Raw genomic sequence first — 19536 nt, 5'->3', positions numbered from 1 at the left:
TCAGTTTCTTACTGCCTTCATTACAGATGTGATGGGAAATACAAGATCAGCTCTTTGTGAACTTTAGCTCAGAAGTCACTCCAGTCTTTATCCTGGCAATCAGAGAATAAAACTGACAGATAGGGATGCTCTCAGTGTGATGGACGATTCAAAAGCCCCCAGTGTTGTTTATCACGTGGCATTGCTTGGCTGAGGGAGGATACTGACTGGATCAAAATTCCTCCTCACTGCTTCTTCCTGTTGGCAGGTGGCCCTCTGCATAGCCTGTGCTTTCAGAGCCTCATGCTGCTCTCATGTGTCTCACTGACTGCTATTGTTTCTCACCCAGGTGCATGTCTGTTGTGCGAGGTGTTGAGACTTAAAAACTTTCAGAGGGAAAAGGGGAACTGCATTTTAACTTGTCTGTGCGCCATCTCCTCCCCATGCACTGCCCCAGCCACTGCAGTTAATGAATGAAACCAGGTTCCTGTAGGAGCCAACTAGTCAAGGGCTGTGCATTTGTTGACATAGCACTTCTATAAAGCTGCCTTTAAAATCAGTGTATGTTCTTCTGTACTATGGATATCCTCGCTCTGTGGGATGCATCTTATGCATACCTGACCATTCCTTGCAGGCAGATGCCTCTCTTACAGCATAGGCACTGGATCTGAATTTAATTTCCTTATCTTCTCCCTGGCTGGTGAGCATTTGCTAAGAATCGCACTTAACAGAAGTTGTAGGAATAGAAATGGGTGTAAGAAGAGACTTGGAAAATTGAGGGAGAGAAGGAATGTAAAGGTTTTCATTGAACCATCATTTCATTTGCCTCTAATTTTTTTGCTGTCGCTTCAGTAAGACTTTGTGATTCACGGCAAACTGGTTATATAATTCAAAATCTGTAAAAGGTTAAGCACAACAAGCATGATGAATCTTGTCTCACTTGCATTGCAATTCATTGATCCTTCCTAAAGTAAAGTGCTTAGAAAATGTAGAGCTTGGTAACCAGCTGATGTTATAGATATTTTTTGCCATGGCTTTCTAGGAATCATAGACAGCCACACATTAGCATCTTTTGGCTAATACTGACTGCATTTCTCCCATTTCTGTGAGGACTGTGCATTGAAGTAGTTAAAGTAGTTAAAGTGCGTTGAAGATAATATTTTTGGATAGCTTCCATTACAGTGCTTGTGCAAAATCTTGGTATCACTAAATCTCAAGAAAGACAAATGATGCCATCATTTGAAATTGTTCAGATCAGGTAGTAGCTTGCTAGGAAGAAGCGTTCACAGTTTGCCCACCAGTTCTTGGTCCTGTGTTCTGGGTTGCTGGGTGAAGTGTACACTGATGTTTGGCAGTGCTCAAAAGTTCCTCTCCACATGCTGTGCTGGGGACATCATTGGGTACACACGGTGTCTGAGGTAATGGCCCTCAGGTGAGCTCATGCCTAGGCTGTGCGCCCACGCCCTGTTGACTTAGGTGACACAGTGCAGGCACGCAGCTCCACTTGCACAGCAGTAACTGGGAGAGCCTTTGCTCATTTGGTGGCCACCTTTCAAAGTATTGCCATGTTTTTAGGGCTAAAATGGAAACTGGACCAGGTGCAGTGATATCAGAGGCTTTATCGTGAATGTTTCTGAATGCATCAGTCAAAGTAAAAGATGAAGTAAAGCTCACTTCTCTCCTGCTTAGTACAGCTGTGACTGCATGCTCTTTCCAACTGCTAAGATGTCTGATACGTGCTGAGGGTCATACCAACAACCAATAAGTATTTTTGTCATTTCGTCTTGTTTGGACTCTTAGTACCTAAATTCTCCTGGCAGTAAAGAGGTAGCCTGGGTGGAAAGAGCCACAAAACTAATGCAAAGGTGGCCTTGCTCATGACCCTCCCTTCTGACAGGAGGATTCTGCATGAAGAATGACTGCATGGAGCAGGCAGCGCTGCTTGGGTCTTACCAAATACATTGCCCTTGGAGAAGAGTTGCTACAGCAAGCTGAGTGAACACAGTAAAAGTATTCTGAAATATGAGGCAAAGCAGTGATTTCACTGCTTCGGGGAACATAGCGTCTTTGGATTGCGTTAGCTGAAAATCATCTTATTATAGTTGTAAATACTTGATCTCGCAAGATGGTCGTTCTATTTCCATAAAGCCCCATTAAAACAACTGAACCAGTTCGTAGATGCAAAGCAACTCCAATTTTAGTCAACTTGTGTGGCAAGGAGCTTAGATACTTTCTTCAGTTTATTTTGGGTTTTGTTTCGTGGTTTTTTCAGATGTTGTAGAGGAAACATAGATTAGCCATTGCCTCATTTAGATGTTAATTTGATTGCAGGGGAAAGAAAGGAGTCACTCCTAAACATTGTTAATGTTTGTAGTGAGTGGAGTAATGAAGAGCCAAGAGAAAGAAAAGCAATGCAGGTCAATGAATAGCCTTCCATATAAAAAAAATATATATATATAATAAAATTACAATGTATAAATATATATTTTAAATATATATTATGTGTATATATAATACAATATATATGTATATTAAAATGTATTAATATATGTATAGTACGGATTTATCACTATATATATATATATATAAATCACATATATATAAGTTAATATAAAACATACAAAATTTAAATTAGTGGGTTCAGATAATCCTGCAATGTTTTCTGCATGCTCTGTGTGTGAGAGCCCTGGTACTGAAATCTCTGCCCACCTGTCCTTCTTCCTACATGCAGTCAGTGACTTTCCTAAAACTGCCTGAGATCCAAGACCAGGCTGTCAGGAACTTGACAGACTTTTAAATGTTACCCTGGAATGTAATTAGTTTGGAAAGAACGCACACATTTATTTGGAGAAAGAATGAAGATGCTGCAAGTCTGTACTGACAGAGGGGAAGGGCACCTTCTTTACGTTGGTAGCCCAACAGCAAGTCCTATAAACCATGGCAATGTCTTTTCTTTGTCTTCTGTTTGTTTCCTGTATATACACAGCACTGTAATTCCTGCAGGAATTTTGCTTGTGGAAGTATTTCTCTCAAGTTTCACGAAGTGAGCATTTTTCATGCAGGACCTCGCATTACTGCTGGTGACTCAACCCAGCTGGAGCCAGACGCTGCTCCACAGATGCAAAGCTACACATGAATCCTGAGGTGGTGGCACATTAGGCACAGAGTTACTCCAGGTAAAGGGATTCTGTTCCCTTCCAGTCTAGGTTGAAATCTTCCCCAGGCAGATCCTGACCTTCACAGGGAATTGTGGCTGACTTGGAAACAAGAGGTAAAGGAGGTGAGAAAGAAATACCCCACACTGACATCCTCTGGAGATTTGATAAAGTCAGGGTACTGCAGGGGTCCTTCAAAAAATATTGTTATGAGGGATTTACGTGGTACTGCAAATCACTAATAACAGGAGTGTAGTTCAAGGCACTAATTCAGCATTGCTGAGGAGTTTGTCCAATGTCTGTAGTTTTGTATCTTGACTTTTACTTTTTAGTGAGTGGCTTTTAGCACTCAGAAATTTTCCAGAAACTTGTCTGGCCTTTCTTCTTCTCAAGCCAGTTGCTACCCAATTGCAAATACCAATTGCAAGTTTTGACTAAATAAAAAAACGAAATTCCTTTTCAGATAGTCGTTTTGTTTTTACAAACTTGTTCCATAGTGGATGGACTCCATGTGAAGCCTTTCTTTTTCTACATAGTAGAAGTACATACTTATACTTTTAGTCAGTTAAGTGAATGTACATTTCTGAAGAGATTTTCTCTTGTATGCTCCTTTGTGACTGTGTTTGTTCAGGGACAGAGGTGACACAAATCAGTCTGTGAGGTCCTGCCATCTGCTGTCCCTGCATCGGGAAGTCAAATGTCAACCCGCGGCATGAAACCCCTTGCTTCCTCCAGGGTCTTTGTCTTCATATACAAAAGCCAGTCAGAAATCTGGAAGGTAGAAATCTGTAATTTGGGAATAAGAAAGAAATGGGGTTATGGCAACTGGGAGACACAAAGCTCATAAAGCCCCCTTTAACCAGTGTTCAGGGAGAAGGAGAAGTAACTGGTTTTGTTTAGTGTAACCAAATTGTAGAGCATCATGTTGAGTAAAGATCCTGGCAGATCTCAATTCCCCATAAGGCTCAGGTCGTGTATGATGAAATGTAGCTTTTCTCTCAATTATGACGATGGTTTTTTTTCCACACTCTTGATTCTTGGCCAAGAGCTCTATTCTCTTTCCACTAGAAATTTGCTGCTTGTTATAGAGGGAGCAGGGCTGCAGATCAGAAGATTGGTTGCTCCTGTTAGCTTATCATTTGATAACTTGTTGAATTTGATCGTTATTAGATTAGATGTGGTGTTAAAAGTTTCGAAGGCATGACCATCAAAAAAGGTATAGCAGTTTCAAAGAGGTTTAAAGGAATAAAAAGGTGCAAATGAGCAAAAGAAGTATTAGTTCAAATACCAGGAAAAAGCTATTATGATAAAGGCCCATTCTCCTGATGGAAACCAGCAGAGCTGATGAGTTTGAAAGTGACACGAGTGAAACATTGTAGAATACACCACATAGATTTTTCTTATTTGGGTATGAGATAATCTAATAAACCTTGGCCATTTCCTTTATGATCTAATTTCTGTGATTCCACGGTCACTTTAAAAAAACATCATTCTCTTGCTTGTCTCATTGCAAACCAGTGTCTCGATTTTTTGGGTTTTTTTTCTCCTTTCACCAAGAAGGGAGACATTTGCAGTAATACAACATGGTGATATTTTGATGAGTCCAAATAGATTTTTCATGGCCATTTCTCGCCATTGTTCTGTGGTAACATTCCCATAATACTCTATGGGAGACATGCATTAAAATTGTATTGCTATATACGCTCAATATCTACTCTTCAGAGGCCTCAGTGATATCCATGCTCTACTCCCAGACTTGCCTTTTTCCAGTTCTTTAAAGCTACACTTTGGCTTTACAGGAAATAATAATCATGCCTTTCATACTGTAACTAAAGTATTCAGACTCATGAATCTTTTTCTTGACTTCATATAAAAATGTCATTTGTATCTTTATTTTGTTCTAGTCTGACTATAATATAAACAACAGTTTATTAAAGCATTAGTTTTAAGCTGCGATTCTTGAGAATGCATGGTCTCACAAAAATAGTACCGAAAGTGCAGGTCAAAACCACGTAACAGAAAAGTGAATAATGAGTCTGTTTTCATATGGATTTTTTTTTTAAAGTACAGCTTGTAGTTGAACTAGATGTACTGTTTCTTCCACTGCAGCCAGGAAGCCCTCATAGACTTTTGACAGTGCCGCCAAAAAATTAATGCTTCAGCTGTTTAAAAGATATCAAAAGCTTGTTAGACAATTGTAATCTTTTCCAGGAATTTCCTTTCCCATTTTCCCCCCCTATAAAAATTGATAACAAGATGCCTGTGTGGTAGAAATTGAAAGTCCAAGATATGTGACAGAGTATTGCGTGTTTCTTCCAGCCTTGCTGGACAAGGCACAGAATCTCCAGGGCTGGTAAGAAAACACAGGCACTCAGTTGTTTAAGTAGCATTTGCTCCCATGTTTAGCTGCTTGCCAAGACAGTACAGATATTTTAGAGTTTTCTAAGCCAATTTTAAGATTTTATGTAATGCGGCAACAAACAGGAGAACTGTTGGAAATGGCTCAGTAGGTGCTTAGAGCAATAACTGAGAAAATACAAGAATGAAGGAAGGAAGCTGAGAAATCATCACGCGTGCCAACATCAGCTCTGAAGGTATGGAGATCAGCCTCAGCCTGGCTTCTTCCGAATTCCTGTTCTCTGCTTTACATGTAGCAAGGTGTGATGAAGCAAAGTGAAGCACAGCTTGAACTTTTGTTCTGAAGCATGTCAGAAAGGCACTGAAACACGAACTCAAAGGTCAGAACTGTTCCCTTTTCTGTAACGAATTCCCAAGGCAGCGGTTGATAATACTCAGTCTTTTAAAGCGAATCTTTACTAGCATTTGCTGACACACAATATGAAATAAATAGTATTGTCATGACTGTTCTTCTCTAATGATGGAAGGGAGATTCCACGTTAAGGAGAGTGAGGCAGTTGGAGAGGCTGCCAATAAAAAGCCACAGCGTTTGCAGAGGGTGCTGGTGCATTCAGCAGGCGCCAATTAGAGAAATGCTGCTTTATGGCTATGATGGGTTATTGCTGCACAAACACTTGTACAATTACATGGTGGGTCGGAAGGGCAGCTTACCTCTCCTCACAGCTATTACTTTAAAGCAAACATAGCTATCAGGCACACAAGTATCACCGATTGTGGAAGGGGAACAGTGAAGTAATAAGTGTTTGAAACTGCACACTGAGGAGAAAGAGTGAATATAACAAGCCCTGGTGCTGTGGGAAGTAATTCTTAACCATGACTGCACTGCATGGATTAGAAAAGTCATCCTTGTATTCCGGAGAAGTGAATGCTTCCTTCTATCACTTAAATCAAGTTAATAGACCGTTGTGTTGTTTGGGTACTTGGAAATGGTAAGAGAATATCCCTATTTTTTTCCAGTTACCTTCTTTTATACTGAAATGTTTGTATTCTATATGCCTTTGTAAATGAGTTTGCGTATTTCCACTCGTGGTCGTGAATGTTAATTGCTTGCAGCCATCCTCTAGCTATTCCTCTTGTTTCATTTGGTAGGTTTTGCCCAATGTTTCGTTAGAATCAAACCTAAAGAGCTAGAGCACTCCATAGACGCTGTGGCCAGCTCAGCGAGTATGGGATGGCTGTGGTATGTGCGGGGTTGTCAACATTGCTCTAAGGCTACCAGGATCATCATCTCTTCTGAAATGGTTCTTGCTGGCTTCTCTCTGGCTCATAAGAAGGAGCACACTTCAGCAGGAATTGCATTATAGCCAGTGGACAGAATCTTTGCTCTCACCTGACCTCATACTTCTATGAAGCTCAGCTGGCAAGTGTTGTGCAGACCATGGTGGTAACACCGTCTGGAGTGTGGGCTGTTAGGTTGTCCTACTTCCATATATGCCAAGGTATTTTCACTGACATGCTCTTTTCACAGGTTTGCAGTCACCCTGCCTTCAAGGAGTGGCTTTCCCTAAAGTGGAAACGCAGCCTAAGCCCAAGGGCTGGCTAAAAAACAGAATTTGCTAGGGTAGAACGGGGTGACAGAAGTTAAATGAAGAGTGTTAGGTCAAAAAATTTTATGAGATCACCCTGCTTTTAAATTGGTTTACACAGATGGCTGTCTGGTTTGTTGCTTTGTCCTTGCTTAATAGTAACTGTTTATGGAAAAACGAATTGCTTTGCAGAAGGAGGTCCAAAAGCTCATGCTGTTGTTTCCCTCCATGGAGATCTTCATGTTATTATGGGCATACAAGGATCTGGCCTGAAATGCAGATTGATTACAAAGTGTATGGTGAATAATTAACCATTTGACTTGTTCCTAAGCCCTGTAGTCACCGGGTTAGAAATGATTTCCCAAACTCCAGGAGATAAGAGAAGGTTATTCCTAGTTTCACAATGTCCTTATTGTTATGGCTTTGTGCCGTGTGTACTCTGACATCAGCTGATACCTACGCAAGTCGGGTCCAGCTTCTCATTCAAACCACTTCCTGGGGTTTTCTCGGGTAATGGCAGTGATTCAGAAGACACCACCGCGCCTCAGAAAACTGCCTCTGATGTGTCGCACCAGGACCGTGGGGCTGGGAGCACGTGAGGTTCTTAGGAAGGAGTTTTGATCTTAAAAATACCCACGTTTTTGTTTGTTCAGCATTCAGATTTAGATGTGCACTGCTTGGCTTGTGTCCTAGCGACCTATTCATAGACCAGCGGTATGTACTGTGGAATATGCTGCGATATATATGTACATGCATGCATGAGGCAGGAGCCTGGGACTGGTCTCCAGGCTGATTTTGCATCCACAATTGTTTCTATTTGTTTAAAAAAAAAAAAAAAGAAGAGAGAAATAGAATGTAAATTTTTGAAGGAAATAAAATCTAACATGATTTAGCAGAGGGTTGTTAGGGTCGTATGGTTAGGTTGTGGTTGGACTTGATGATCTTTAAGGTCTTTTCCAACCTGAGTGATTCTATGATTCTAAATAATGATACTCTGTACTTTTGCAGGACTATTTACTTAAGAAGCTGAGAGTGAGCTAGAAACATTGATGAAGCCTCTATTCTGTGAGGTGGGTATGCATTCTTATTACTATTTTGCGAAAGCACAGAAAATTGAAAACTCTTGCCTAGGTCCAGACACTGAGCTATTTAAGAGCTGTGAACAGAGTCCAGGAATTTTCTGTCTCAAAACATGTTCTGACTGATCCGTACAGAGGAATAAGGTCTTCATGTGCCCTCCTGTTGGAGGAATTGATGAGCTCTTTCTTGCATTCTGTTATCAGCCAAAGTGGTTCTTTCAATTTTCGATTTCTGACTAATGGCATAAGTGACTGTCACTGATACTTGTGCAACCCTGTCCCCCCCCCGGTGCACAGCACATTTAGGTCACATATTTGGGTGGCAGCAGTCAGTGGAAATCAAATGTGTCCACTGGATCCAAGTCAATCTGGGGTCCAGAAATGCTTAGTGTATTTTGTTCTTTTTGTTTGTTTGTTTGTTTTGTTTTGTTTTGTTTTTGATTATTTTATCCTTTTGTCATGGTCAGATGCACCAGCAGGCTCTTAATAAATCTCTTCTGTGTGACCTGCAACTTAGATTTGCAGACCCACAAGGAGTGGACGATTTGAATAACTGTGAGAAGTGAAACTGAGTGTTTGTAGGTGCATCCACAAGCAGCAAAAGTGATGTGTTTCTGTACTTTTGGTTGCCTTTGTCTTTATGTTGTGCTGCATGCAAAACCACCAGCTCCACTTGCCCCATGCCATAGCGTCTCAGATGCAGAGCCTCCGTGTTTCTACATGTTGTCCAGCCCACCTCAAGTGGTTCTGCTAGCAAGGGGTTTTGTTCAGGCAGCAGACTGGAGAAACTCTCTTGGGCTCCTCAGTTATTCACAGCAGTTTTCCTTTTGGCTTTATGAGAGAAACCTAGCCTTCTGCTGCACTCAATTGGGATCCTGGGTCCACGGTGACAAGGAGTTAAGTCAGGACTGGAATTTATCTCCTTAAAGATTTTGTTGTTTTTTTTCCTCTTTGCCTTTGAAAACTTTTTTTGAATAAATCACTCTGACAGTAAGTACCAGAATATATATTGATAAAAAACAAATTTATGCATGCTAGCATTTATCTGCTTGGTGTCTATTCACAAGTACATACAGTCAGCTAGCTCTAGGACCATATGACTCCCATCTCTGAGCAAAGGGGAGCAGAGTGTTAGAGCACAGCCTGAGGGTGGGAGTAACAGAAAAGCTATGTTCGACGTGTTTTTCTGTGACATCAGGTGGCTCCTCAGGTATCTCTCAGTTCATATGGAAAAAGTATTTAAAATATGACACAGTTTGATGCTAATATTAGCTTCCCAGTCTTCTCTGAAAAAGGAATGAAAATAAGTTGCCTGTGTGCAGATTTGGCTTCTGAGTAATGTGAGCTATGCAAAAGCTTGCTTTCCCTACTTCAGAAACTTCAGTGCACATTATGATTTTTAATTAATATTATATAATATTGTATTTTAAATCTTTAACTCTGTGCACTTTATTGAAATGGAGATGTTTGCCCTACTTGTTATCTGCTTAATAGGGCTGTAAGAAAATTGAGATACTTATACCCTCAGACCTCCCATTTTGCAAACATAAGCACCGTTTGTTTTGCTCAGTTCCAAAGCATTCAAGTTCAAAATCGATGGTGAAATTTGTAATACATCATTTGACTGATATTATGCAAATCCATTGCTGTACTGTAACATACCTTGAGACCTACAGGAGGGAAACTACCTTCTCCTTCCACTGTGGAGCCCCAGCAGTGACATGTGAAAGGATGATATTGCCTGTACCACTGAGGTGTAGGCAGTGTCACGGTGTCGCTGCCTGCCTCGCGCTGCTCAAAAACACAAGTTGCTGGTTTCACTCCCTAGGCTTGAGCTGGCTCCCCACAGTCTCCAAAACTGTCAAGTCATGATCTAATGCTAGATGTTGTAGTCATTAATCAATTATTTTGTTATTGGTTGTCATTGGTTTGGCTTCTGCAGCCTGTGGGGAGGCAGCTAGCTATTTTCCTAATGGTGCAGCTCTGGTCAGCAGGGAAGAGAACTGAAACTGTGACCTCTGGTTTGCAGATTGCTTTGGACTCGAGTGCCTAATCCTAACCCTCTAGAAACAATGTCTGGCGTTACATCTTTCTGTCCTTGTTGGGGCATTAAGGTACACTGTCACCCTCGAAGCAGTTAAATGAGGTTTTAAAACATTTGGGTGGATAAACAGAGTGAGAACCAGCTAAAGTGAAACAGAAAGAAGAAGCTGGCTGGAAGAAAATTTAAAACTGCAGCACATTATGAAATATTTCACCTGTGCTGTAAGCTGGTACAAAACGCTGGAAGGCCTTACATAGTAAGACAACTTGTTTCAGAACACTGTAAATCTTGTCTCAGTTTTACTTTGCAGAAAGATATCATGCTGCTGTACCAATATTCCAGCTCTTGTAACTCATTAAATTGTAATTAATCTGGCAGTACAACTGCTGTTAAATGTTAGTATCTAAGTATTTCAGAAGACTATTACTTTCATAATGCTTCATTTAAACCAGGAACAACGTTTATATTGTGGTAGAACTTTTAAGTTCTACGAAAGCACTATGCTTTTCTTTCTGGAAACTTTCATTGAGAAATGCTGTGGTAAGTTATGCAGTATTACAGGTTTTCTTACTGTATAGTTTCAATTTTTGAGAAGGAGGAAGAGCTATCTTCTTTCACCGCCTATTGGGTCTGTGAACCTCTGGGGTTACACATTTACAACTGCAAGTGATTTCAGCCCAGACATGGTTGACTCCATTTAAGGGAGAATGTTTGGAACCAAATGGTCTCAGGAGTAAAAATGCAACTCTTCACGTACACAGTTTTGACAGTGTAGGACTTGCACATGCTCCTAGAAGAGAATCAAAAGCTTGCAGAGAGGAAGGAATTTGTGCTGCAGTAAAAGGAAGTATTTGCTGTGTTATTGTAGCACATGGCCTCTTGCCATCTTTGATAAAGCAATCCAGGGCTGTGCACCCAAAGTCTGCTGCCCTCTTGACCCTCCATCAATCACCAGCTGTGTGCAGGCTGGATGCAGTGCTGGCTCCAGAGGTGATCCATTGTTTGCTCTGAAAGCGGAAAGTGCAAAGAGACAAAGCAGCCCCTTGCAATCCCCTTCTGCAGCTCTGAGGTGCTGCTCCATGTGCACCTCAGATGGCTGGAGGAGTCAGCCATAGGGGTACAGGCTAGCTGCCTGGGATAGGCCTCAGGGATAGTTTTTTCCACAAAAAAAAAGAAAAATCAGAGTCAATACTGTAACACTGCACCTTGGTTATGTACTTTCGCTTAGACTTCCCTCTTGACTGTTCAGCACTTTTTTAGTTGAGGCTTAAAACACTGAATTTGCACACTGTGAATGGCCCCGTCTCCTTGTTTTTCTCTCCCTTCAAGCAGTTCTGGTTACAGAGATGCCAGCATTGTCAGTAAGCATGCTGAGAATCATAGAATCATAGGATCATTAAGGTTGGAAAAGACCTCTAAGATCATGAAGTCCAACAACCAACCATCACCACCATGCCCACTAATCATGTCCTTCAGTGCCACATCTCCATGTTTTCTGAAAACTTTCGGAGATGGTGACTCCACCAGCTCCCTGGGCAGCCTTTGCCAATGACTCACTGCTCTTTTTGAGAAGAAACTTTTCCTAATATCCAACATGAACCTCCCCTGGCCCAACCTGTAGCTGTTCCCTCTAGTCCTATCACTGTTACATGGGAGAAGAGCCTAAACCCCACCTGGCAGTACAAAATATCTTCATACACACATTGCTGTCTCCTCACCAGGAAGGGTCTGCTTGTGGCATTGTGAAATCTGTGGTCTTTGTCAATTTGTCTATGCTAGCTGAAATATTGTGGAAGGTTTCAGCCCTCTGCGAGCTTTAACAAGTGACTGCATTGTGATAAAATGAGAAGGGAGTTTTATGATTTATTTAAAAAAAGGGAAGGGGTCTTTCATTTTTGCAGACAACTTACTTAAGGTACACCCAAGTTCTTGGCTGACTTCTCTTTGGAATTGGTTTAGGTTCCTGCTATGAAACCAAGAGACTGCCCTAGGTTCCAAAAGAAAGAGCTGAGAGGAGCGTACCAGGGTGTTCAGGAGAGAAAGGGAAAACTGTTCCAGACACTGCAGATAGCAAAGCTCCCAGCCTTGCAGATGCTTGGGCTGTAGAAAGGCTTCAGGCTGGAGCACTTTGTGCTGCACTCCAGCTCATGGTATTTCTTGTATTTAGCACACTGTACTGCTCTGTTCCTGTTTATAAATCTTGTAAGTGTGTGCATTAAAAAAGTAATTAAATTGTCATTATAATTTATAGTATGCCTGAAGTCAATCACCTAATTAAACAGAAAAAGCAGGGAGGTAGTAGGTTCATAAGCATTTATTAAGTACTGCAGTATTAATTATGCAGGACTTTTGAACCATGCAAAAGAATGGATACACCAGTCTAAAAATGCCTTCCATTGCTGCCCTTCCCAATTTAACAGTGAGACCTACCCTCCAGTTAGTAAGACAACACTAATGCTTTCTTTTTGTTAATTTTTAATGACGTTATGATGGATTATTTTTTTTTTTTTACAACAATCACTTGCAGCATTTTATTGTAATATTTTTAGAAGAATAATTTTATTCCTGCATGGGATTCTATGAATACGTTAACAGAACTGGAAGATACATCTAGAGCTTGATTTGGGGCAGATTGTGCAGGAATGGAGTCCCCTGCTCATTATCTTGCAGCATATCGAGATGGGAGCAGATCATGCTCCATCTGCTCAGGCAGCCCCCAGAAGTGGGCTGTGGGTTGGTGAGAGTGGGGGCTGATTGCAACAGAGGTGCTCAGCCGGGAGTGTGGAGGGAGGGCACTGTGATTATGGAGACTTTGCTTTTTCATTGCAGCCTTTCTCCTACCTCTAGCTGTGAACCAGGGCACAAGCTGGTGGCCAGGACCAGCCTGTATATCAAGGCATGGGGAACAGTTGTGCTTTCCATTAGTGGACCTGGCAAACAGGGCTATCTTCCATATAAGTGGACAGGAAGGTGTTAGAGACATACCTGCTTGAACTGTCACTGTCAATGTGGTGTCACATACTTGGAGCCTAATTGCACAGGTATCATTTTAAATTGGAATGTATTAAATAGCAATTCATTGGCAATGCATAAGTACAATGTTTTGTCAACATCTAGAATTTGTGCTGGAGTTATTTGGAAGCTAGAAACCCAGTTCAGTAGCTCTTCTTTCTGGAAGAATTTGAGATTGTTTGACTGGAATGTAAATCCCTGCTAAAGGCCATTTCTTTTCACTCTCTAATAAGCTACACTAAATTGACAGCAAAAATAGCAAAAAAATAAAATAAAAATAAAAATCAAGATTGGCAGATCAAGTAAATTTGCTGTGTATAAGTTCTTCTTCTATACAGAAAACATTAAATCTATGTGGTCATGAGCACTGCAGTTTTCTGTACCAAACTGTTTCACTGAAGGCTGTGAAGGAGCCATACACACTCCTGTACGCCAAGCAGGAGTGCAGGCAGCAGAACAGTTTTGCAGTGTTGTGCCCTCATCCCAAAGACCTGCGGGGACATGGGCTCTAGTGCCTGGCTGGAGGCAGATCTGAGGATATGACTTAATCCAATAACAGCAATAGGTTTTGTTGCTTTTTCAAAGGATGCAATTGGGATTGCCTTTATACAAAGATAACTTTTTACCTTATATGGAGCAAATCAAATTATTGACAACTCTTGATCTCAGCACTCCTAATTACCTTATAATGAGCAGTCATTATGCTTTGGGTTAGCAACGCAGCAGCATTATGTAAGAAATGTAACTTGTCAGTTGTCTGGAAAAAAGGTATATACATATATATATAGATATGTATGTATGTGTGTGTGTGTGTGCATAACAGTAATTGTGGCCTAACCAAGGTCTCAGGTGACATAACAGAAATAGGTTTATATAATTCATTTTATGGTCAATAAGCCAGTCTTCTGAGCTGCATATCAGAGACTTAATGCTTGTCTGTTTGTATCATACCTTACAGCTATTTCTTCAATACCTAAGTTACTCACGTTTTGCTCTTGTTAAGCGTGTGTTCAGCTTTGTGCGCTGGCAGCAGGCAAAGACAGTTCTGGCAGCAATGTCCTCTGTTTGTTGAAATGGCAAAAAAAAACAAGAAAATCCACACCTTTCTCTTATTGATTCTAAAAACGGGTTGGATGCGTACTGCATTGTAGCTATTTGAAGCAATTGTGGGGTGAGTCTTTGGGATGCCCTCTGCAATTTAGTTGTCAAAACAGGGAAAAAAGTCTTCGAGTATGAGAATCTCTTTTTTACAACTTTCCTTAGATTTATACTTTCGTTGGTAATTTTTTTTTTTATGTTATGGGCAAGTAATTGATTTGAAGTCCCAAGTTCTCCATAAATGCAGAAATGTATTGTGATGCATTAAATGAATTCAGTATTTTTAATCTGTACCCTTGGAAATATTTATTAGTCCTTAGATATTCAAAGTGAGTCAGGTCTTCTGCTATGGATGCAGAATCTGAATACCTAAACTTTTATGTTTGGATTGCTCAGAAATTGCTCCAAGCCCAGTAGCCTGACCATGGTCAGTGTTAGGCACTGGCAGATTTATCACATGTCCGTGATCTTGGCAAAAGTCTGGCACATAAACTGTGTGACTCCAGGCATCTCAGCCAAAGATTCTGTAAGTGTTGAGCAGGTCACCAGCTTTTTCTGTGTTCCTGTCCCTGATCCAATCCCTGATCCACATTGGGAGCGTGGAGGTCTTATAGTAATTAATCCATATTCCATTAAAGTTGTGCCTTTGCCGTGACTGCACCCTAACTAGCCATATCAGAAGCAGCTTGGAACTGTTTGGTGTATACTTGGCAGCCTTCATATATTCTGTGAAAAATGCTCGGATCATCTTGGTGCCAGTATGCCTTCACTCCTAGCATCTCTAGTGGGAGATGTATGTTTATGTAAGGAGGTAAAACTGTTCAAGTCTGGGAGAGAGTTCCCTGGAATTCTGTAGCACATCCTGAAGAACAGCAGTGTTAAACTCCAGGTATCTCATTACTGTGGTTCGTTATTGGTATTTTGGTTTGTTTACTATTGGTTTTGTATGGGTGATTTTGTCAAGATGTTTTTTGGGAGGATAATATTAAATTTGGAAGAACAAATGCCACAGTATAGTAGGGAGACGTGTAAGGTTACTTCAAGCCTCATAAACTAAGTAGACTTGGTGCAAACATTTCAAATCAAATCCTCTTCAACTCATATAATCAAGAATCAAAAATGACCTGAATCCATGTGGCTCTTCAGTGAAATGGAAAAGCTCAAACACAAGATAAAAGAGTATTTAAGACATAAAACCTAGGTATGTTGAGACTGGAAAAACTAATTCAGAGCAATAACTGCTCATGTGCATCCAAAAGAATTGGGAAGAATGAAGCAACATGTCCTCACGTGTTACTGAAGGTAAAGGGAGAACAATACTGTGATTAAACAGCAGCAGAGAGCATTTTGTGTGACTGTTCAATATTGGAAAGGGGTTACTATGAAGTAACATTTAGGTCAGTGGAGCAAACTGCCTTGGGAGGGTGTGGAATCTGTTTGGCTAGACTAAATACACATCTATTAAAGATGATAGAGGATAACCCATTTAAAGTTTGCTTCCAGCCCAAATGTTTTATGTTATTTTTGTTCTCTTCAGGTACATTTCTTGTATTTTGGTCAGATTAGATTTTTTTTCCAGTTACTATATTAAATATTACTGACAAAAAATCCCTCTGTGCTAAGAACAGCATATAGACTAGAAATATTATCAATATTACTTTACACATTGTAACAGATGTAACATGCCAAATAATTATTACATAAATTCACTAGTGTGGTAATGCTTATGAATAATTGCATAGAATCATAGAATCAGCAAGGTTGGAAAAGACCCACAGGATCACCCAGTCCAATCATCATCTTTTGTATCTGTATTAAAATATTTTATGAATGTTTAGACTATTTTGAAAACATTTTATTACTTAGCATAAAACTTTTTTTTTTCACAGAAATTTCTTTATATTTCAAAGATGAGAAATGTATAACATTTTAGAGAGTAATATTATACAGAAAGTGGGACACACCTCTGTGTGCCCATGACCATAGAGCTACATCTCTTCTCCTAAAAATATTCATCATAATCATAATTTTCAGGAGAGAGTTTATGTGACATACAGATCAGTAAGTCAATGTATGTGTATGTTGTATTTGTGTAAATGCATTCCTTTATGGAACAGTGTGGTAGTCTTAATCAACTGTTACTCTGGTCAGTGGGATTTTTGATTGATCCCGAGCACAGAAAACATGGTTTTTCTTTTTCTTTTTCTTTTTTTTTCATGACAGTTTATTGTTCAAAATCAGGCTGTACTGTTATTAAAATTGGCACATAGAGGAACACTCACTTTTTTCACCAGAAAAAGTATAATGTGTATCTAACCACCCACAGCAGGAAAAAATATTTCTTGTTGGGCTCAATCCAAGTTTCATTGACTTTTATGATATTTGGATCAAGCTTTCCAATCATGTTGCTGTAATGATCTGCAAACCCACTGGGGACTTCACTGGTCCATGCCAGGACTAGTCGTAATGAAGTGATAGAAAAAACATTGGCATGTAGGTGCAGAAACACAGCTCTGTATTCAGCTGATGCAGTTCTTTGATTTGTCGGAATGAAAAAAGAAGAAGCTCCAACGAGAATGATTCTGTTTACTTATCACTTTTAAAGCCAATTTGGAAGTAATGGGGAACTGGAGTGTTAGTAAATGATACTTAAAGAAGCAGGGAGGAGTGCTTCACCCTTTCCTGAGGGCATGCAGCTGGGCAGGTGAAGTGTGCTGTGCTGGCTGGCTACTGGCCTTTCCCTGAGGTATGTCAGTTCTGCTCATCTCCTGTTAAGCAGTCTTGATGGAAAAATAGCTTGTTTTTTTAAATAAATAAATAAATAAATATTTTTAATCATTTAAGCAGTTTTTGGTGGTCACAAAGGTTCTAGAATGGCACATAACAGTTTGGGAAGGATTGACTGAATTTTAACATATCTGTTCACATTTCCTGAATCAGAATCTGTGGTATTCATCTCTGGAAACAATGAAATGGGAATTTGAATAACTCTTTGGAGATGTAGAATTCATTAGGGGTCTTCTCTGTCCTTTTTTTCTTTAACTCATCTTCTTTCTTAGTCTTTAATTGTGTCTGAGTTTCTGAACGATTGCTATTGTTTGTTCTTTTTTTTTTTTTTTCCCCCTTATGAGAGGCCTTTAACTTGATTTCTTATGTTTCTTAGTGGTGGCATTATGTTTTCCTGGCAGGAACACTTCTGCTGTTTAACATGTTGACAGTGCTGTCTGAAAGTATTTTTGGTCCCATGCTCTTTCTTGGATCCTCTCCTAGGGAAGTTCTTCAGTTGGACTTTCCACACTCGGTGTGGCCTCTTACCATTTTCCTGTTTTCTATTAATTTTTGGGCAGAAGCCCTAGTGTAGAATGAAAGTTGGAGGTTTTAAGGGGACAAGTCCTGGTGAAATTGCCACCTTGCAGTCTTTAGTCTTTTGACTGCAACTGCACTAAACTTCTGCTGAACACAGCAGAGAGAGCAAAGACAGCTTAAAGCCAGATTTTCAATGTGATTTGGCCACTTGACTCTTGAATACAAACACGAATAAACTCAGAGGAGGCTCTGTTCATGTGCATTGCCATTTGTATTTCAAAGGTAAATAATTTTCTAATTTAAAATATATTGTTTTTAGTGATGTTACAAAAAGAATAGAAAAGAAAAGATTATAAAAGAATGGTACCTTGACCACAACAACATTATTGAGTCTTGAAAATTCAGGATAGACTCTCTATATCTTCTTTAAAGTAATGAGTCTACTGTCAAGTACCACATAATTATTATTCAGAGCTCTTAATTTGGGAGGGTTCCTGCCAAGTTTACTTCTTCAGTTTGCACTGAATGATACAGAATTTCAAGTTTTCCATCATGCCTTTTCTTTACCTCTTCATCTATGCTGCAGATAATGGACAGGTGTTGCCTTCACATGGTGCTGTAAAGGTTAAAGATGACACTGCCCACGGATGATCATTGCTAACTAGCTAGCCATTCTACTTGTTGAAAGAGTTTTAGAAGTGATCTGTTTCTTACTGCAGGCATAGCCATCCAGGTTGGCTTCAGTGGCTGTTGAAGGTCAGTGGAGATGGAGTGCTCGCATTGAATGAAATAGTAAGCATGAGCCTTCAGTCAGCCAGGAGCAAATGGGGACAGGACCACCTTCAGCTTCTACAGCTAGAGGAAGAAGAGCTCTACAGTCTAGGTCCCAGTTTTCCTTAAAAAAAAAAAAAAAAAAACAAAAACAAACAAACAAAAAACATAGATCCAGTAGTTTTCCTTTAAATGAGATACTGCAGTAGATCGGATAGCTACAAGTTTCTATATTTTGTGTTTTCCTACATGATGCTCTGCAGAATTGGTTGAAATCCATAAGCAAAAGCATAGTTATTTCTAGGTCTTCAGTTTTTGGCCTCCTGCTGTTTTAATCCTAAACCTTAAAGCTTCCTGTCCATGGAAACCATAGTAGCCTGGAGTAGGTCCAGCCTTCCAGTATATGTACTGCATTCCTTGTAAAGAAATTAGGTAATTTGGGATGGGCAAGGAACACAGCTCTAGACATTGTCAGACTAAAGACAAGCGGGCCCTTTTACCAGGCTACAAGTGATATATGAATGCCCTGTCAGATCCCTCATGAATCTTAGTTTCTTCAAGGGCACTTTAAAGTCACTGCCCATTCTCTTACAAAGATTATAAAGATTATAGATGACAGCATCAAAATCTTAAATCACTTGGGTGATTGTGAACAGTAGAACATAGCACATAGCACTCCTGGAAAATATCTTTTCAGACAGCTCCTGAAAGCAGATCCACAGATAGTTCCTTGAAAATGCATCTTAGGTCAGATGTATTTTTCATTATCATGGTGAATGTGGTTCTTTCTTTAAGTATGATCCCAGGCACTTGCTTTGGTGCAATTTTTCCTGTCAGGGTGGGAAAAGCATGCTCAGCCTGGCTCTTCCTTCCTGCCCAGAACACTGCAGCAGGTGTAGGGCTTTTCACTCCAAGCAGATGAGGAACGTGCCTGTTGCACAGACTTGTGCTGACATAACTGTCTTAAATAAAGGTGTAAAGAGGCTTGATCCCTGACGTGATCCCTGACTGACACAGAAGCTCTCACTGTGGATACATTTATGACAAGCTTCTACTTTATGGATATACTTTTGACCTGCTGGGTAAGGGAAGAGGAACTGTGGGAAAAAGCTATCCTAGTAAATAATACAATTTTGCTAGTACAAATG

General features: G+C 40.2%; 1 protein-coding gene across 3 annotated transcripts in view; it reads left to right on the top strand.

Annotated features, from left to right (window-relative positions):
- Positions 1–19536, top strand: part of HIVEP2 (HIVEP zinc finger 2) — a 125352-nt gene that overhangs the window by 44976 nt on the left and 60840 nt on the right. For 2 of the 3 annotated variants that reach the window (XM_052702554.1, XM_052702705.1), the window contains one exon: positions 8087–8148. The exons of the other annotated variant lie outside the window; for it this stretch is intronic. The gene's annotated coding sequence lies outside the window, so the exon portion shown is untranslated. The remainder of the gene's footprint in view (positions 1–8086; positions 8149–19536) is intronic. 3 annotated transcript variants of the gene reach the window in all.

The sequence above is a fragment of the Tympanuchus pallidicinctus genome, unplaced genomic scaffold (assembly GCF_026119805.1).
Source record: "Tympanuchus pallidicinctus isolate F22 unplaced genomic scaffold, pur_lepc_1.0 scaffold1, whole genome shotgun sequence".
Taxonomy (NCBI): domain Eukaryota; kingdom Metazoa; phylum Chordata; class Aves; order Galliformes; family Phasianidae; genus Tympanuchus; species Tympanuchus pallidicinctus.
This window is presented reverse-complemented; position numbering and strand designations above follow the sequence as displayed.